This window comes from Notolepis coatsorum, assembly GCF_963971535.1.
Source record: "Notolepis coatsorum genome assembly, contig: SCAFFOLD_500, whole genome shotgun sequence".
NCBI lineage: Eukaryota > Metazoa > Chordata > Actinopteri > Aulopiformes > Paralepididae > Notolepis > Notolepis coatsorum.
This window is the reverse complement of record NW_028171667.1, coordinates 122,688-145,000: the sequence shown is the minus strand read 5'-3', so window position 1 is coordinate 145,000 and position 22,313 is coordinate 122,688. Positions and strand designations below refer to the sequence as shown.

Here is a 22,313-nt window from a genome sequence, read left to right as displayed (position 1 = left end):
ATACACTGTGGCCCTCATGATCTATACACTGTGGCCCTCATGATGTATACACTGTGGCCCTCATGATGTATACACTGTGGCCCTCATGATCTATACACTGTGGCCCTCATGATGTATACACTGTGGCCCTCATGATCTATACACTGTGGCCCTCATGATCTATACACTGTGGCCCTCATGATGTATACACTGGCCTCATGTATACACTGTGGCCCTCATGATCTATACACTGTGGCCCTCATGATGTATACACTGTGGCCCTCATGATGTATACACTGTGGCCCTCATGATCTATAAACTGTGGCCCTCATGATGTATACACTGTGGCCCTCATGATGTATACACTGTGGCCCTCATGATGTATACACTGTGGCCCTCATGATGTATACACTGTGGCCCTCATGATGTATACACTGTGGCCCTCATGATCTATACACTGTGGCCCTCATGATGTATACACTGTGGCCCTCATGATCTATACACTGTGGCCCTCATGATGTATACACTGTGGCCCTCATGATGTATACACTGTGGCCCTCATGATCTATACACTGTGGCCCTCATGATGTATACACTGTGGCCCTCATGATGTATACACTGTGGCCCTCATGATCTATACACTGTGGCCCTCATGATGTATACACTGTGGCCCTCATGATCTATACACTGTGGCCCTCATGATCTATACACTGTGGCCCTCATGATCTATACACTGTGGCCCTCATGATGTATACACTGTGGCCCTCATGATCTATACACTGTGGCCCTCATGATCTATACACTGTGGCCCTCATGATGTATACACTGTGGCCCTCATGATCTATACACTGTGGCCCTCATGATGTATACACTGTGGCCCTCATGATCTATACACTGTGGCCCTCATGATCTATACACTGTGGCCCTCATGATCTATACACTGTGGCCCTCATGATGTATACACTGTGGCCCTCATGATCTATACACTGTGGCCCTCATGATGTATACACTGTGGCCCTCATGATCTATACACTGTGGCCCTCATGATCTATACACTGTGGCCCTCATGATGTATACACTGTGGCCCTCATAATGTATACACTGTGGCCCTCATGATGTATACACTGTGGCCCTCATGATGTATACACTGTGGCCCTCATGATGTATACACTGTGGCCCTCATGATGTATACACTGTGGCCCTCATGATGTATACACTGTGGCCCTCATGATGTATACACTGTGGCCCTCATGATGTATACACTGTGGCCCTCATGATGTATACACTGTGGCCCTCATGATCTATACACTGTGGCCCTCATGATCTATACACTGTGGCCCTCATGATCTATACACTGTGGCCCTCATGATGTATACACTGTGGCCCTCATGATGTATACACTGTGGCCCTCATGATGTATACACTGTGGCCCTCATGATGTATACACTGTGGCCCTCATGATCTATACACTGTGGCCCTCATGATGTATACACTGTGGCCCTCATGATCTATACACTGTGGCCCTCATGATCTATACACTGTGGCCCTCATGATGTATACACTGTGGCCCTCATGATGTATACACTGTGGCCCTCATGATCTATACACTGTGGCCCTCATGATGTATACACTGTGGCCCTCATGATGTATACACTGTGGCCCTCATGATCTATACACTGTGGCCCTCATGATCTATACACTGTGGCCCTCATGATCTATACACTGTGGCCCTCATGATCTATACACTGTGGCCCTCATGATCTATACACTGTGGCCCTCATGATGTATACACTGTGGCCCTCATGATGTATACACTGTGGCCCTCATGATGTATACACTGTGGCCCTCATGATGTATACACTGTGGCCCTCATGATCTATACACTGTGGCCCTCATGATGTATACACTGTGGCCCTCATGATCTATACACTGTGGCCCTCATGATCTATACACTGTGGCCCTCATGATGTATACACTGTGGCCCTCATGATGTATACACTGTGGCCCTCATGATGTATACACTGTGGCCCTCATGATGTATACACTGTGGCCCTCATGATGTATACACTGTGGCCCTCATGATGTATACACTGTGGCCCTCATGATCTATACACTGTGGCCCTCATGATGTATACACTGTGGCCCTCATGATCTATACACTGTGGCCCTCATGATCTATACACTGTGGCCCTCATGATGTATACACTGTGGCCCTCATGATGTATACACTGTGGCCCTCATGATGTATACACTGTGGCCCTCATGATGTATACACTGTGGCCCTCATGATGTATACACTGTGGCCCTCATGATCTATACACTGTGGCCCTCATGATGTATACACTGTGGCCCTCATGATGTATACACTGTGGCCCTCATGATGTATACACTGTGGCCCTCATGATGTATACACTGTGGCCCTCATGATGTATACACTGTGGCCCTCATGATGTATACACTGTGGCCCTCATGATCTATACACTGTGGCCCTCATGATGTATACACTGTGGCCCTCATGATGTATACACTGTGGCCCTCATGATGTATACACTGTGGCCCTCATGATCTATACACTGTGGCCCTCATGATGTATACACTGTGGCCCTCATGATGTATACACTGTGGCCCTCATGATCTATACACTGTGGCCCTCATGATGTATACACTGTGGCCCTCATGATCTATACACTGTGGCCCTCATGATCTATACACTGTGGCCCTCATGATGTATACACTGTGGCCCTCATGATGTATACACTGTGGCCCTCATGATCTATACACTGTGGCCCTCATGATGTATACACTGTGGCCCTCATGATGTATACACTGTGACCCTCATGATCTATAAACTGTGGCCCTCATGATGTATACACTGTGGCCCTCATGATGTATACACTGTGGCCCTCATGATGTATACACTGTGGCCCTCATGATGTATACACTGTGGCCCTCATGATGTATACACTGTGGCCCTCATGATCTATACACTGTGGCCCTCATGATGTATACACTGTGGCCCTCATGATCTATACACTGTGGCCCTCATGATGTATACACTGTGGCCCTCATGATGTATACACTGTGGCCCTCATGATCTATACACTGTGGCCCTCATGATGTATACACTGTGGCCCTCATGATGTATACACTGTGGCCCTCATGATCTATACACTGTGGCCCTCATGATGTATACACTGTGGCCCTCATGATCTATACACTGTGGCCCTCATGATCTATACACTGTGGCCCTCATGATCTATACACTGTGGCCCTCATGATGTATACACTGTGGCCCTCATGATCTATACACTGTGGCCCTCATGATCTATACACTGTGGCCCTCATGATGTATACACTGTGGCCCTCATGATCTATACACTGTGGCCCTCATGATGTATACACTGTGGCCCTCATGATCTATACACTGTGGCCCTCATGATCTATACACTGTGGCCCTCATGATCTATACACTGTGGCCCTCATGATGTATACACTGTGGCCCTCATGATCTATACACTGTGGCCCTCATGATGTATACACTGTGGCCCTCATGATCTATACACTGTGGCCCTCATGATCTATACACTGTGGCCCTCATGATGTATACACTGTGGCCCTCATGATGTATACACTGTGGCCCTCATGATGTATACACTGTGGCCCTCATGATGTATACACTGTGGCCCTCATGATGTATACACTGTGGCCCTCATGATGTATACACTGTGGCCCTCATGATCTATACACTGTGGCCCTCATGATCTATACACTGTGGCCCTCATGATGTATACACTGTGGCCCTCATGATCTATACACTGTGGCCCTCATGATCTATACACTGTGGCCCTCATGATCTATACACTGTGGCCCTCATGATGTATACACTGTGGCCCTCATGATCTATACACTGTGGCCCTCATGATGTATACACTGTGGCCCTCATGATGTATACACTGTGGCCCTCATGATGTATACACTGTGGCCCTCATGATGTATACACTGTGGCCCTCATGATGTATACACTGTGGCCCTCATGATGTATACACTGTGGCCCTCATGATGTATACACTGTGGCCCTCATGATGTATACACTGTGGCCCTCATGATCTATACACTGTGGCCCTCATGATGTATACACTGTGGCCCTCATGATCTATACACTGTGGCCCTCATGATGTATACACTGTGGCCCTCATGATGTATACACTGTGGCCCTCATGATGTATACACTGTGGCCCTCATGATCTATACACTGTGGCCCTCATGATGTATACACTGTGGCCCTCATGATGTATACACTGTGGCCCTCATGATCTATACACTGTGGCCCTCATGATGTATACACTGTGGCCCTCATGATGTATACACTGTGGCCCTCATGATGTATACACTGTGGCCCTCATGATGTATACACTGTGGCCCTCATGATGTATACACTGTGGCCCTCATGATGTATACACTGTGGCCCTCATGATGTATACACTGTGGCCCTCATGATCTATACACTGTGGCCCTCATGATGTATACACTGTGGCCCTCATGATGTATACACTGTGGCCCTCATGATCTATACACTGTGGCCCTCATGATCTATACACTGTGGCCCTCATGATGTATACACTGTGGCCCTCATGATGTATACACTGTGGCCCTCATGATCTATACACTGTGGCCCTCATGATGTATACACTGTGGCCCTCATGATGTATACACTGTGGCCCTCATGATCTATACACTGTGGCCCTCATGATGTATACACTGTGGCCCTCATAATGTATACACTGTGGCCCTCATGATCTATACACTGTGGCCCTCATGATCTATACACTGTGGCCCTCATAATGTATACACTGTGGCCCTCATGATGTATACACTGTGGCCCTCATGATCTATACACTGTGGCCCTCATGATGTATACACTGTGGCCCTCATGATGTATACACTGTGGCCCTCATGATGTATACACTGTGGCCCTCATGATGTATACACTGTGGCCCTCATAATGTATACACTGTGGCCCTCATGATGTATACACTGTGGCCCTCATAATGTATACACTGTGGCCCTCATGATGTATACACTGTGGCCCTCATGATGTATACACTGTGGCCCTCATGATCTATACACTGTGGCCCTCATGATGTATACACTGTGGCCCTCATGATCTATACACTGTGGCCCTCATGATCACAGCACAGGTCACATAGACTATAACACCATAACAACATTAGCACCATCCTAGAGTCACCATATTGTAATATCACTTATGTATTGAGATGTATTACCTTTTTTCAACTGCAAATTATGTCCCGAAGAGAAAACGTTCTGTAATAAAAATATGTATTCATCTCATCTGTTTTATCTATTAAAATAAGATTAAGATTTTATTGCAGCAAAATGGGATTGTCAAGCAACACCTTTTATTAACTTTTTCTATTATAAAATGTCTTTGTAAGTATATTGATACTTGGTGTCACTGTATCGATATAATATTGCGATTAAGTGAATGAATGTAGTGTCTCCCTCTAGATCAGGGGTTCCCAAACTGTTCAGGCCGCGACCCCCAAATAACGGTGTCAGAGAGCCACGACCCCCACTATTATAGGAGGTAAAAAAAAATTATAATAAATATATATATATATTTTTTTTTTAATAAATGGAAATGTTTGGTTGAAACATGCAAACGTTCAAACGCACACACACTAATAAGCATTGGAGGCTTTTAACCAGGGCCGGACTGGGGAAATCATTCAGGCCAGGAAATATAGTGCAGAGCACTTTTTAAGCAGGGGGTCTGGGGGTCCCCCACCAGGACATTTCTTGTTACAAAGACTTAATTTCCTGCATTCTGGTGCAGGAATTTTTTTATTTGTACCCTTTAAATGCCAGTGTTTGTGATGGCATCACAAATTATTGTTAAAAAACAGGCTAGCATAATGATTAGCAACAACACTGATTTCGATGGATTTTCTGTTTTTTTGTAATGTCAGGTTGAAAATAATACAATCTTTTATTCAACTTCAGCCCTGATCATAACACCACATATTCATTTTATAATTCTAACCCTTTAAATGCCAGTGTGTGTGATGGCATATATTTGCAATATATCAAATGCATAGTAGATTTTTCTGGGGGGGATTATTACAGGCTAGCATGTGTCAATGATTAGCAACAACAGTTTTTTTGTAAGGGTCCCGCCTCCACCAATCACATGCCGAGAGAGAGATATAGTTCTCCAACTTGTGTGAGTTGCAGTGATCTCCTGGTTGTTCCCCACATAGGTTATCTAACTATTGCGCTGCTGCAACTAGAAACACTGGCCTGGCCTGCTTCTAAGTTCAGTGGCCTGACTGCATAATTTCTTTTTTTTAATTGGACGAGGTGATTAATGTAGTGTCTCCCTCTAGTGCAGTGGTTCCCAAAGTCGGGGTCGCGACCCAAAGGTGGGCCGCGAGCAGCCACGGATGGGCCGCGAGATGATTTAAATTTTTTTTTTTTTTTTTTTTTTTTGTCAGGCCACTGAACTTAGAAGCAGGCCAGGACAGTGTTTCTAGTTGTATTCTAAAATTCTATTCTATTGTATTCTAAAATGTGACTATATGGTTTTATATTAACTTAATAAATAAACAAAAACGAAAAATCTACTTATTTCAACGAACATTTCAAACTAAATAACAGATTATGCACATAAAACGCTGAAAACAACCGAAGCAACAATAGTATTTTAATGAGGCTATTATTATTATCATTATTATTTTGCAACAAGTTAGCCCTCTCATAAATAGCACATATAAATGAATAACTAACTTGAACTAACTTAATAGGATTGAAGTGATATTTGGCTTAAAAAATCGGTCGCCTGACAAAAAAAAAAAAAAAAAAAGCCAGACGATGTGCATTGGGCCGCGGCTCTCTGACGCCTTATTTTCTGGGCCCCGGCCTGAAAAGTTTGGGAACCCCTGCTCTAGTGGATGATTAATGTAGTGTCTCCCACCACCACCAGAGGGCGAGGTGATTAATGTAGTGTCTCCCTCTAGTGGATGATTAATGTAGTGTCTCCCTCTAGTGCAGGGGTCTCAAACTCGCGGCCCGCGGGCCAATTGCGGCCCGAGGGATGATATTTTGCGGCCCCCTACTTGACATCAAAGTGTAGTGTTAATGCGGCCCGCGCCCTACTGTTTGCCGAGACGTTGCGCGAGAGTTGGAAGTTTTATTTATTTGATCACTTGTAGGCTACCATAGCGCAGGCTCATGACAGCAACGTTATGTTAGTGACTTGGTTGAAACGTGATTCCGGAGTGATATCAAGTAAAGTGGAAGACAAATGCATCCTCGCTATCTCCTCTGACTGCGAGCAGTGCTCTGCATAAGCGGCTGGCTGCACTGTCTGCCACACTGTCTGTGTCTGTGTCTGTGTACGGGTCTGGTCCAATCACATTCAGCATCCCGTCAGCGTTCCCCCCCCTCACCCACAGTCTGCGAATCAGATGCAGAGTAGGGGAGTAGGGCGGGTCTTCATGGAATGCAAGTCGTCTCTCTCTTTCAGTCCGAGTCAGTTGACAGCGCATCTACAGTAAACTCGCTCCCAGTTTTATCTCCGTGAGATAAATGTAGCTACTAGCCTAGTTTCTAGCCATTTTCAAAGATGGTCAGTAAAAGAAAAGTCGACTGCAATTCAAAGGTGAATGGACTGAAAAATATGCATTCATCCTGAGTCCCAGCACCAAACCAATGTGACTATTATGCCAAGAAACGGTAGCTCTTGTGAAGGGTGGCAATTTGAAAAGAATGTATGACTGAGTGATGGAGACCATGTTTGAAGGCAAACAAAAGCAAAGCCCCCTCAAATCGCACAGCAACCAGAACAACTGAAATACTGGCTGGTGATTTGATTAAACAGCTTTGTATTAGAATAAAAAAAATGCACAGTGCATTTCCATAGCTGTGGATGAGTCCTCAGTCCACTGACACCACTGAGAAGCCTATGTTCTGAAGAACTGTTCATGTTCTGAAATGTTATTGCTAAGGATTGAGAATATTGGATCAGTTGTACTTTTTTTTTTAATACTTGAAACCCTTTTTTTGTGGAATATTTGATGCGGCCCAGCCTCACCCAGACTCTACCTCCAGCGGCCCCCAGGTACATTGAGTTTGAGACCCCTGCTCTAGTGGATGATTAATGTAGTGTCTCCCACCACCACCAGAGGGTGAGGTGATTAATGTAGTGTCTCCCTCTAGTGGATGATTAATGTAGTGTCTCCCTCCACCACCAGAGGGTGAGGTGATTAATGTAGTGTCTCCCTCCACCACCAGAGGGCGAGGTGATTAATGTAGTGTCTCCCACCACCACCAGAGGGTGAGGTGATTAATGTAGTGTCTCCCTCTAGTGGATGATTAATGTAGTGTCTCCCACCACCACCAGAGGGTGAGGTGATTAATGTAGTGTCTCCCTCTAGTGGATGATTAATGTAGTGTCTCCCTCCACCACCAGAGGGTGAGGTGATTAATGTAGTGTCTCCCTCTAGTGGATGATTAATGTAGTGTCTCCCACCACCAGAGGGTGAGGTGATTAATGTAGTGTCTCCCTCTAGTGGATGATTAATGTAGTGTCTCCCTCCACCACCAGAGGGTGAGGTGATTAATGTAGTGTCTCCCTCCACCACCAGAGGGCGAGGTGATTAATGTAGTGTCTCCCTCCACCACCAGAGGGCGAGGTGATTAATGTAGTGTCTCCCTCCACCACCAGAGGGTGAGGTGATTAATGTAGTGTCTCCCTCTAGTGGATGATTAATGTAGTGTCTCCCACCACCACCACCAGAGGGTGAGGTGATTAATGTAGTGTCTCCCTCCACCAGAGGGCGAGGTGATTAATGTAGTGTCTCCCTCTAGTGGATGATTCATGTAGTGTCTCCCTCCACCACCAGAGGGTGAGGTGATTAATGTAGTGTCTCCCTCCACCACCAGAGGGTGAGGTGATTAATGTAGTGTCTCCCTCCACCAGAGGGCGAGGTGATTAATGTAGTGTCTCCCTCCACCACCAGAGGGCGAGGTGATTAATGTAGTGTCTCCCTCCACCACCAGAGGGTGAGGTGATTAATGTAGTGTCTCCCTCCACCACCAGAGGGCGAGGTGATTAATGTAGTGTCTCCCTCCACCACCAGAGGGTGAGGTGATTAATGTAGTGTCTCCCTCCACCACCAGAAGGCGAGGTAATTAATGTAGTGTCTCCCTCTAGTGGATGATTAATGTAGTGTCTCCCTCCACCACCAGAGGGTGAGGTGATTAATGTAGTGTCTCCCTCCACCACCAGAGGGCGAGGTGATTAATGTAGTGTCTCCCTCTAGTGGATGATTCATGTAGTGTCTCCCTCCACCACCAGAGGGCGAGGTGATTAATGTAGTGTCTCCCTCCACCACCAGAGGGCGAGGTGATTAATGTAGTGTCTCCCTCTGTCTCCCCCTAGAGGAGGAGGTGATTCATGTAGTGTCTCCCTCTGTCTCCCCCTAGTGGACGGGGTGTACACGTTTGGCCCACGGGACGTTCATCTTTGAGTCCCGCCTCCCCCGCGCCGTGGACCACTTCAGGAAGGGGCGCGTCCTCCATGTGTCCTGCGGGGAGAACCACACGGCCGCCATCACAGGTAGACGGACGCTAGAGGCGGCCCCAGTGCCGTTTAGCTGATCCTATCACGTGACTGACTGGTTGCCATGGTTTCTCAGATGGGTTTGATTTGACATGTGTCCATCAGCGACTTCGGGTTCTTGAGAAGCGCTATATAAATAAAACGAATAGGGCTGTCAGTTTATCGCGTTAATTAGATTCATTAATTACACCGCAAATTATTGCGTTATGAAAATTAACTAAAAACTAATAAAAAAAAATTCTAATAATTATTTTTATTTTTATTTATTTTTAAACCTCATTCATTCCATAACAACGTAGAATAAACATGTACAGACTTTTTTTTAATATGGTCCATTTGCATGTTCTTGGTATCTGATTCTAGGGACATCTATGGATCTCATGTTCCTTTGTTTTTGTTTCTTTGTTGTTTTGTTTTGTTTCTTTGCTTTCGTCTCTTTGTTTGTACCCCTGCTCCCGACTACTGTCAGCGACTTCGGGTTATTGAGAAGCGCTATATAAATTAAATGAATTATTATTACTATTATTCCCAGTGTCAGAAATACTGTGTCTGTTACGAGGCTTGAGTAAATTGTAATGAACCAGATGAGAATATCAATTACATTGTTTTTATTATTAATTTTTTTGACTGTGAATAACACCATGCTAAATTGACCAGACCTGAAAAATCTAAGCAAATGAATAAAAGGAAGATGATTAAACAGAAGGTTTTGTAGATACAGTACTGAATTCTGCCATCCGGACACATGCAATTTGAAATATGATTATAGAATATAAAATATCAGGCCTAAAATGGTTATGCGATTAAAATGCGATTAATTAGATTAATTAATTACAAATCCTGTAATTAATTAGATAACTTTTTTTAATCGCCTGACAGCACTACACATGTATTATTATTATTATTATTATTATTATTATTATTATTATTATTATTATTATTATTATTATTATTATTATTATTATTATTATTATTATTATTATTATTATTATTATTATTATTATTATTATTATTATTATTATTATTATTATTATTATTGTTATTATTATTATGTGGTTGATTAATGGTTGCCATGGTTCCCCAGATGGCGGCCTCCTCTACACGTTCGGAGATGGAAGGCACGGGAAGCTGGGTCTGGGAGAGGAGAACTTCACCAACCAGTTCAAACCAACTCTCTGCCCACGCTTCCTCAAGTATAACGTGCAGGCGGTAGGTGGCTTTGGTGTGTGTATGTTATTATTATTATTATTATTATTATTATTATTATTATTATTATTATTATTATTATTATTATTATTATTATTATTATTATTATTATTATTATTATTATTATTATTATTATTATTATTATTATTATTATTATTATTATTATTATTATTATTATTATCTTATAGATAAACATGTTAGATCTTATAGATAAACATGTTAGATCTTATAGATAAACATGTTAGATCTTATAGATAAACATGTTAGATCTTATAGATAAACAGAAACATGTTAGATCTTATAGATAAACATGTTAGATCTCATAGATAAACATGTTAGATCTTATAGATAAACAGAAACATGTTAGATCTTATAGATAAACATGTTAGATCTTATAGATAAACATGTTAGATCTTATAGATAAACAGAAGCATGTTAGATCTTATAGATAAACATGTTAGATCTTATAGATAAACATGTTAGATCTTATAGATAAACAGAAGCATGTTAGATCTTATAGATAAACATGTTAGATCTTATAGATAAACATGTTAGATCTTATAGATAAACAGAAACATGTTAGATCTTATAGATAAACATGTTAGATCTTATAGATAAACATGTTAGATCTTATAGATAAACAGAAACATGTTAGATCTTATAGATAAACAGAAACATGTTAGATCTTATAGATAAGTTGTTGTTAATATCATTTATGAGACGTTGAGCTGTATGTGTGTGTCATGAATTTCCCCAAGGGGATTAATAAAGGAATATCTTATCTTATCTTATCTTATCTTAAACATGTTAGATCTTATAGATAAACATGTTAGATCTTATAGATAAACATGTTAGATCTTATAGATAAACATGTTAGATCTTATAGATAAACAGAAACATGTTATATCTTATAGATAAACATGTTAGATCTTATAGATAAACATGTTAGATCTTATAGATAAACAGAAACATGTTAGATCTTATAGATAAACATGTTAGATCTTATAGATAAACAGAAACATGTTAGATCTTATAGATAAACAGAAACATGTTAGATCTTATAGATAACATGTTAGATCTTATAGATAAACAGAAACATGTTAGATCTTATAGATAAACATGTTAGATCTTATAGATAAACAGAAACATGTTAGATCTTATAGATAAACAGAAACATGTTAGATCGTATAGATAAACAGAAACATGTTAGATCTTATAGATAAACATGTTAGATCTTTTAGATAAACAGAAACATGTTAGATCTTATAGATAAACAGAAACATGTTAGATCTTATAGATAAACAGAAACATGTTAGATATTATAGATAAACAGAAACATGTTAGATCTTATAGATAAACAGAAACATGTTAGATCTTATAGATAACATGTTAGATCTTATAGATAAACAGAAGCATGTTAGATCTTATAGATAAACATGTTAGATCTTATAGATAAACATGTTAGATCTTATAGATAAACAGAAACATGTTAGATCTTATAGATAAACATGTTAGATCTTATAGATAAACAGAAACATGTTAGATCTTATAGATAAACAGAAACATGTTAGATCTTATAGATAAACATGTTAGATCTTATAGATAAACAGAAACATGTTAGATCTTATAGATAAACATGTTAGATCTTATAGATAAACAGAAACATGTTAGATCTTATAGATAAACAGAAACATGTTAGATCTTATAGATAAACATGTTAGATCTTATAGATAAACAGAAACATGTTAGATCTTATAGATAAACAGAAACATGTTAGATCTTATAGATAAACAGAAACATGTTAGATCTTATAGATAAACATGTTAGATCTTATAGATAAACATGTTAGATCTTATAGATAAACAGAAACATGTTAGATCTTATAGATAAACATGTTAGATCTTATAGATAAACATGTTAGATCTTATAGATAAACAGAAACATGTTAGATCTTATAGATAAACATGTTAGATCTTATAGATAAACAGAAACATGTTAGATCTTATAGATAAACAGAAACATGTTAGATCTTATAGATAACATGTTAGATCTTATAGATAAACAGAAACATGTTAGATCTTATAGATAAACATGTTAGATCTTATAGATAAACAGAAACATGTTAGATCTTATAGATAAACAGAAACATGTTAGATCTTATAGATAAACAGAAACATGTTAGATCTTATAGATAAACATGTTAGATCTTATAGATAAACAGAAACATGTTAGATCTTATAGATAAACAGAAACATGTTAGATCTTATAGATAAACAGAAACATGTTAGATCTTATAGATAAACAGAAACATGTTAGATCTTATAGATAAACAGAAACATGTTAGATCTAAAGGTCTCCGCACACGGCGGGCGATTTTAGCCGGGCGACCGCCTTTTTTTGCGAGCCGACCGACAGAATTGTATCGCCTGTTGTATAAATGCTTCACATTTATCTCTCTGACAGAGCTGCTGAAACAGGGTCACAAGGGGCGAAATCTGCCCTCAATTATTGTTCTAAATTGACCTCAAATCTCAAAACCCCGCCCTTTTTTCCTGATTCTCCAATTACAACTGTTGCTTTCCCCGGCAGCTGCGATTGGAGGATCGGGAGAAAGAGGGTGGAGTTTGAGATTGTCGATTAACAATCACCCACCCTGATCTCCCTGTCCTAATGTGTGTGTGTGTGTGTGTGTGTGTGTCCCTCCCTGACCCCAGGCGACCTGCGGGGGCTGTCACATGCTGGTCCTGGCCCGGCCCAGAGACCAGGGCTGCAGCGACCTGACGCTGGAGGAAGGAGACGTGATGGAGGACAACCTGGAGAAGTCCTACCTGGAGCTGCTGGGGTCAGGGGTGAACACCACCACGGCTACCCTGCAGAGGAGCCTCTCGGCCCGGGTGCGCAGGAGAGAGAGGGTGGGTTTGATTGATTGATTGATTGATTGAACATTGTATTAACAGATTGCAGAATGGGTACAGTACAGTACGGCTCAATACACACAATTGTTAAGGGGATGCAGATCAGAGAAAGACTTTCGTCTTGTTTACATCAGGGTCCCCCATTTTCAACTCATCATAACATTTATGACATACAGATAGACAGTACTGCTACATCTATACATTTATGACATACCAGATTTACAAATACAGTACTGTTTGTGATACAAAAAGAGTTTAAAAAAGAGAGTATATACATTTGAGGGGGAAGAAACTGTACATTGGAGGGGGTTGTGTTAGGACATTTACAGGGGCTAACCTCCCCCCCTACAGGAGAGCTAACCCCCCCCCTCCCTACAGGAGAGCTAACCTCCCCCCCTACAGGAGAGCTAACCTCCCCCCCTACAGGAGAGCTAACCTCCCCCCCCTCCCTACAGGAGAGCTAACCTCCCCCCCCTACAGGAGAGCTAACCTCCCCCCTCCCTACAGGAGAGCTAACCTCCCCCCTCCCTACAGGAGAGGAGAGCTAACCCCCCCCCCTCCCTACAGGAGAGCTAACCTCCCCCCCTCCCTACAGGAGAGCTAACCTCCCCCCCCTACAGGAGAGCTAACCTCCCCCCTCCCTACAGGAGAGCTAACCTCCCCCCTCCCTACAGGAGAGGAGAGCTAACCTCCCCCCCTCCCTACAGGAGAGCTAACCTCCCCCCCTCCCTACAGGAGAGCTAACCTCCCCCCCCTACAGGAGAGCTAACCTCCCCCCTCCCTACAGGAGAGCTAACCTCCCCCCTCCCCCCCTACAGGAGAGCTAACCTCCCCCCTCCCTACAGGAGAGCTAACCTCCCCCCTCCCCCCCTCCCTACAGGAGAGCTAACCTCCCCCCTCCCCCCCCCCTACAGGAGAGCTAACCTCCCCCCTCCCCCCCCCCCCTACAGGAGAGCTAACCTCCCCCCTCCCCCCCTCCCTACAGGTGAGCTAACCCCCCCCCCCCTCCCTACAGGTGAGCTAACCTCCCCCCCTCCCTCCCTACAGGAGAGCTAACCTCCCCCCTCCCCTACAGGAGAGCTAACCCCCCCCCCCTACAGGAGAGCTAACCTCCCTCCCTCCCTACAGGAGAGCTAACCTCCCCCCTCCCTACAGGAGAGCTAACCTCCCCCCCCCCCTACAGGAGAGCTAACCTCCCCCCTCCCTACAGGAGAGCTAACCTCCCCCCCCCCTCCCCCCTACAGGAGAGCTAACCTCCCCCCTCCCTACAGGAGAGCTAACCTCCCCCCCCTCCCCCCCGACAGGAGAGCTAACCTCCCCCCTCCCCCCCTCCCTACAGGAGAGCTAACCTCCCCCCCCTCCCCCCCTACAGGAGAGCTAACCTCCCCCCTCCCCCCTCCCTACAGGAGAGCTAACCTCCCCCCTCCCTCCATCCCTCCCTCCAGGTGAGCTAACCTCCCCCCTCCCCCCCCCCCTACAGGAGAGCTAACCTCCCCCCTCCCTCCCTCCCTACAGGAGAGCTAACCTCCCCCCTCCCTCCCTCCCTACAGGAGAGCTAACCTCCCCCCTCCCTCCCTCCCTACAGGAGAGCTAACCTCCCCCCTCCCCCCCCTACAGGAGAGCTAACCTCCCCCCTCCCTCCCTCCCTACAGGAGAGCTAACCTCCCCCCTCCCCCCCCCCCCTACAGGAGAGCTAACCTCCCCCCTCCCCCCCCCTACAGGAGAGCTAACCTCCCCCCTCCCTCCCTCCCTACAGGAGAGCTAACCTCCCCCCTCCCCCCCCCTACAGGAGAGCTAACCTCCCCCCTCCCTCCCTCCCTACAGGAGAGCTAACCTCCCCCCTCCCCACAGGAGAGCTAACCTCCCCCCTCCCCCCTCCCTACAGGAGAGCTAACCTCCCCCCTCCCCCCCCCCCCTACAGGAGAGCTAACCTCCCTCCCCTCCCTCCAGGAGAGCTAACCTCCCCCTTCCCTCCCTCCCTACAGGAGAGCTAACCTCCCCCCTCCCTCCCTCCCTACAGGAGAGCTAACCTCCCCCCTCCCTACAGGAGAGCTAACCTCCCCCCTCCCCACAGGAGAGCTAACCTCCCCCCTCCCTACAGGAGAGCTAACCTCCCCCCTCCCTCCCTCCCTACAGGAGAGCTAACCTCCCCCCTCCCTACAGGAGAGCTAACCTCCCCCCTCCCCCCCCTCCCTACAGGAGAGCTAACCTCCCCCCTCCCCCCCCCCTACAGGAGAGCTAACCTCCCCCCTCCCCCCCCCCTACAGGAGAGCTAACCTCCCCCCTCCCCCCCTCCCTACAGGTGAGCTAACCTCCCCCCCCTCCCTACAGGTGAGCTAACCTCCCCCCCCCCTCCCTCCCTCCCTACAGGAGAGCTAACCCCCCCCCCCCTACAGGAGAGCTAACCTCCCCCCCTACAGGAGAGCTAACCTCCCCCCCCTCCCTCCCTCCCTACAGGAGAGCTAACCTCCCCCCTCCCTCCCTCCCTACAGGAGAGCTAACCTCCCCCCTCCCTACAGGAGAGCTAACCTCCCCCCCCCCCTCCCCCCTACAGGAGAGCTAACCTCCCCCCTCCCTACAGGAGAGCTAACCTCCCCCCCCTCCCCCCCTACAGGAGAGCTAACCTCCCCCCTCCCCCCCTCCCTACAGGAGAGCTAACCTCCCCCCCCTCCCCCCCTACAGGAGAGCTAACCTCCCCCCTCCCTACAGGAGAGCTAACCTCCCCCCTCCCTCCATCCCTCCCTCCAGGTGAGCTAACCTCCCCCCTCCCCCCCCCCCCCCCCTACAGGAGAGCTAACCTCCCCCCTCCCTCCCTCCCTACAGGAGAGCTAACCTCCCCCCTCCCCCCCTCCCTACAGGAGAGCTAACCTCCCCCCTCCCTCCCTCCCTCCCTACAGCAGAGCTAACCTCCCCCCTCCCTCCCTCCCTACAGGAGAGCTAACCTCCCCCCTCCCTCCCTCCCTACAGGAGAGCTAACCTCCCCCCTCCCCCCCCCTACAGGAGAGCTAACCTCCCCCCTCCCTCCCTCCCTACAGGAGAGCTAACCTCCCCCCTCCCCCCCCCTACAGGAGAGCTAACCTCCCCCCTCCCTCCCTCCCTACAGGAGAGCTAACCTCCCCCCTCCCCACAGGAGAGCTAACCTCCCCCCTCCCCCCTCCCTACAGGAGAGCTAACCTCCCCCCTCCCCCCCCCCCCCCTACAGGAGAGCTAACCTCCCTCCCCTCCCTCCCTCCAGGAGAGCTAACCTCCCCCCTCCCTCCCTCCCTACAGGAGAGCTAACCTCCCCCCTCCCTACAGGAGAGCTAACCTCCCCCCTCCCTCCCTCCCTACAGGAGAGCTAACCTCCCCCCTCCCTACAGGAGAGCTAACCTCCCCCCTCCCTCCCTCCCTCCCTACAGGAGAGCTAACCTCCCCCCTCCCCACAGGAGAGCTCCCCGGACCAGTTTGGGCCCATGTTCCGCACCCTGCCCCCCATGACCAGCAGCTACCTCAGCCCCATGCAGGTGTCCAGCCAGACCCTCCCCCCCCGGAGCTGGCCCACAGACAGGTGCACACCGGCAGTCACCAACACAGGGGCGCAGGCTCCACACACAACGGTACTACCTCTCCTCCTCCTCTTCTTCCTCCTCTTCTTCCTCCTCCTCTTCCTACTCCTCTTCTTCCTCCTCTTCCTCCGCCTCTTCCTCTTCCTCCTCACCAACACAGGGGTGCAGGCTCCACACACAACGGTACTACCTCTCCTCCTCCTCTTCCTCCTCTTCCTCCTCTTCCTCCTCCTCTTCTTCCTCCTCCTCTTCCTCCTCATCCTCATCTCCTTTTCCTCCTCTTCCTCCTCTTCCTCCTCCTCCGCCTCTTCCTCCTCATCTTCCTCCTCCTCACCTCCTCTTCCTCCTCGTCTTCCCCCTTCTCTTCCTCCTCTTCCTCCTCCTCTTCCTCCTCCTCCTCTTCCTCCTCCTCCTCCTCACCAACACAGGGGTGCAGGCTCAACACACAAGGGTACCTACCTCACCTCCTCTTCCTCCTCCTTCTCCTCCTCCTCCTCCTCTTCCTCCTCTTCCTCCTCCTCCTCCTCCTCCTCTTCCTCCTCCTCCTCCTTCTCCTCCTCCTCCTCCTCCTCCTCCTCCTCCTCCTCTTCCTCCTCCTCCTCCTCCTCCTCCTCTTCCTCCTCCTCCTCCTTCTCCTCCTCCTCCTCTTCCTCCTCCTCCTCCTCCTCTTCCTCCTCCTCCTCCTCCTCCTCCTCTTCCTCCTCCTCCTCCTTCTCCTCCTCCTCCTCCTCCTCCTCTTCCTCCTCCTCCTCCTCCTCCTCCTCCTCTTCCTCCTCCTCCTCCTCCTCCTCTTCCTCCTCACTTACAGTATGTTGAATATATTTCAAGGTGCTATAAACCAGTGGTTCTCAACTGGTCTCGCCTCGGGACCCAAACATTTTCCTTAGTCATTAAGTCGCGACCCAGATTTTTGAACCACTATGATTTTTTTATTTTGCAGTAATACGCAATCTTTCATGCACTGTTAAAAACATGAAATAAACACAACAAGTGCAACACAAGTGCAACTAGGGCTAAAAATCCAATGAAATAAAATAATAATAAATAATAATAATAAATTATATATCCTTCTTAGCTCACATTACATTTTACATATACATTTAGTCATTTAGCTGACGCTTTTATCCAAAGTGACTTACAAGTTCTGTACGACAAGTCATCAGGAAGGGTACAACTCTATCAGCTGAGTAACAATGTTCATCAAAGCTTAACATCCCATGGACCTAATGGGATAACTGGGGATGTTGTTTGCTCCTGAGTCTCAAAGTCTGGGGTGATGGTAGACAAAGCAACTCTGAGGTCATGCTCAATGTCCAATCTGTTCCTCTGCTTTGTCTTCGGCTGGACCAGAGCTGAGAAGCCACTTTCACAAAGAGTGCAACATTTTTTTTTTACACCCACTTTTGGGTCGCGACCCACCAGTTGAGAAACACTGCTATAGATAACATTCAGCCACTAGATGTCACACTAGAGTCATTTATCCAATCAGGTGCATTCCACGTGGGGACATGTGGAAGTAGGGAGGGGATACATGCATGCAACATGTAAACAACGACATTAACTCTAGTCTCTTTCCCTGCCAACAGCGATTATATACGTTATTGGCTGCCAATCGTTGAACACCAACCACGTATATATACGTTATTTGATCGTTATTTCTTTTATTCGCTATTTCCATTCATTATCCATCTAGGGAGCCTGGTGTTAGGGAATAGGGAATGAGTCTGAGATTGCAAAAGTCCAATACTGCTGCCTGGTGGGATGCGGCAAGTATTGCACTTCCTTTGAGACTGTGTATGGGGCTGTGCGTCGATTATATTGGTCCGGGCGGCGTCTATGCCTTCTACAACGCTGTTCGGTTTCCGGGTTCCTCTGATTGGCCACTAAGCCCACGTGACCCTACGCTAGCACGCCCCCCTTATCGCCGCCAGTTATCGCGTACGCCCGCGCATGAGCCGCGACAAGCGCCTTCAATGACAGAGCTCTCATATTTGTGAATGCATAAACTATATCTTAAATTATGGCTATGTGTCTAATATGGCCGTCGCTTATCAATGACTTGTTTTGTTTACATCAGGGTGAACGCTGTTGCATTTGCAAATATGAGAGCCAGCAATACGCAGCTCCAGTTAACCTAATTTATACCGTAATGAATCATTAAAAAAATATACCCTTAACTGGAATATGTTGTTTCTTTACACATATGTCGGATTATGTAATTGGTTTGTCATGACAAACCAATAAAAAATCGCTACTTTACATCAGGGTGAACGCTGTTACGCTGCCACCACCCACTTCAATGACAGAGCTCTCATATTTGCAAATGCATAAACTATATCTTAAATTATGGCTATGTGTCTAATATGGCCGTTGCTTATCAATGACTTGTTTTGTTTACATCAGGGTGAACGCTGTTGCGTGCCACCACCCACTTCAATGACAGAGCTCTCATATTTGCAAATGCATAAACTATATCTTAAATTATGGCTATGTGTCTAATATGGCCGTTGCTTATCAATGACTTGTTTTGTTTACATCAGGGTGAACGCTGTTGCGTGCCACCACCCACTTCAATGACAGAGCTCTCATATTTGCGAATGCATAAACTAGGCCTGCCACGATAACACATTTTGCTGGGCGATTAATTGCCCCCAAAAATATCGCGATAAGCGATATTATTGCGACCGGTTCGAGATGTTTTTTTTTGGATTTCTTTTTTTTATTATTTCCCAAAAGTTCTCAATTTTCTTTTAAAAATTCACAAATATAATGATAATAGCATAATAATGCAAGGACACCGTTTCAAAGTGCAATAAACTTTTATTTAACATTGGAAGACATTTTAAATATCCTAAATAAATAAAACAACCGAAAACAATAAAATGGACTCTCAGCCTCTGTTCACAAAAATGCACTGTAATAAAAAACAAAAACAATATATAAAATGGACTCTCAGCCTCTGTTAACAAAAATGCACTGTAATAAAAAACAATATATAAAATGGACTCTCAGCCTCTGTTAACAAAAATGCACTGTAATAAAAAACAATATATAAAATAGACTCTGTCTCTGTTGGCAAAAATTGCACTTGAATAAAAAACAAAAACAATAAATAAAATGGACTCTCAGTCTCTGTTAGCAAACATTGCACTTGAATAAAAAAACACACACAACCAAAAACAATAAATGCAATGGATAAATCAAGTCAAATGTATTGCACAGTTTGCACTTAAATAAGGCACAGATGTAAGAGTCATACATTCCTTAACAGGCAACACTGCCAATCCAGTTACAGTAGGAGTACCTTTGTAAAAAAAAAAAAAAAAAGTGCAGAATAACGACATAAAAATACTTGATATTAATCAAAGCAGCCAGATGCATCAACAGGCCATGTGCAAATCTGTAGCTACTTCAGTTTGGCAGATTTCTAGCAAGAAACAGCAACATGTTGACGTTGTGTGGTTTAAGGCAGGATCTCTGAGGAGTAGCGATGTTGCCAGCTGTGCTAAACATTCTCTCTGAGCTGGTGCTTGTTGCACAAATGCACATGTATTTTTGTGCTAATTTGGCCATCAAAGGATACCTTCTTTGATTATCACGCCACCACATCAAGGGATCAGAAGATGCATCAAGTGCATCTTCTTGGAGAAACTTGGTCAGCTCTGCATCAGCCTGCACTCTTTTTGGAACTCCAGCCTGGGCCTGACCTGTTCTTCTGTTTCGAAGAAGGTCACTCAGCTTCTTCTTCTTGGCGGCTGCAGCAGGAGCTTCATCATGTCCTCCAGCAGCTGCAGCTCTGGTACCTTCTCCACTTCCTTCTGGCTCTTTTAAGTCCAGTAGTTCTTGCACAAGTTTAAGTTTGACATCATCCAATGCCTCTGCCTCCTCCATGCTGCCACGGTACCTTGGATCTAAGATGGTGGCCTTTCTCAGCAGGTCTTGGATTGCAGGTGAGCTGTATTTTCCAGTCAGGACCCTGCACATGTTTTCTTTGATAGTGGCTGTCAGTGCAGTGTCATCGGGGCCTGTAGAGAGAAGGTCACCTTTAATCAGTTCCAGCACAGGCTTAACTGAGGACACTGTGACATATTTTTCTCCTGAGAGGATGTCTGTCAAGTCAGCCACTGGTTTCATTGCTGCGTTGATGGACTCCAACACATCAACATCCTGCCAGGTTGGGTTGAGGTGGTCATGTTTTCGGTCTTGAACCAGGACACTTCTTATGGCTGGGAGTTGCTCCAGCACCCTCTCTATCATCTTCTGCTTAGTGCCCCATCGTGTGGCAACATCCTGTGGGAAAGATAATATTGTTCTTTTTCATTAGTTAGTCTATATCAACATTCTTAAACAAATACTACCTTTTACTTTTCCATTATTTATCATTAATAATTTGTACATGTTATATTATTTTTATATTCTATATTCATATTTTTTTATTATATTGGCCAGTTCATACTTTTAAAAGAGACTACTACTAGGGTCTCGATTCTACTGGTTACACACACACACACACACACACACACACACACACACACACACACACACACACACACACACACACACACACACACACACACACACACACACACACACACTGTGGGAGCGAAATAAACTTTTTGACTCACCGGCCAGTGGCGGGTAGATGGGAAGAATCTACCCGCCAAGCATATTTCTTACCTGCCAAATTTTTTTTGATTAAAAAAATAAATAAATGTATTTTATATAAAAAAATTTTTTTTAATAAAATATATATATTATATAATCATACTTGTAGTTGTATTATCTGCAAAACATCGCCACCACGCAACAAGTCAAAATGCTTGCTATCTGCAAACAGCTCCACTGTCTGTGTGTATACTCGAGTAGCCTCCAGCTCCAGCAAGGATTCTCCGGCGCTGCAGCTGGACCTTAAACTCTACATTCAGCATGCAAGGATTATCCGGCGCTGCAGCTGGGCCCTATTCAGCGTGCCCTCCATAGATATATATAGAACACTAGATAGCTTGCCCGCGCTGCCGGCCAATG

The 22,313-nt window shown here is 45.4% G+C and overlaps 1 pseudogene across 1 annotated transcript in view; it reads left to right on the top strand.

The window, feature by feature from the left end:
* LOC311248209 (X-linked retinitis pigmentosa GTPase regulator-like) overlaps nt 1–22,313 on the top strand; it is a 70,055-nt pseudogene that overhangs the window by 8,566 nt on the left and 39,176 nt on the right. The window contains exons 3-6 of the transcript in view: nt 9,487–9,619; nt 10,707–10,831; nt 13,543–13,740; nt 17,169–17,339. The product of the transcript in view is annotated as an X-linked retinitis pigmentosa GTPase regulator-like (transcript). The remainder of the gene's footprint in view (nt 1–9,486; nt 9,620–10,706; nt 10,832–13,542; nt 13,741–17,168; nt 17,340–22,313) is intronic.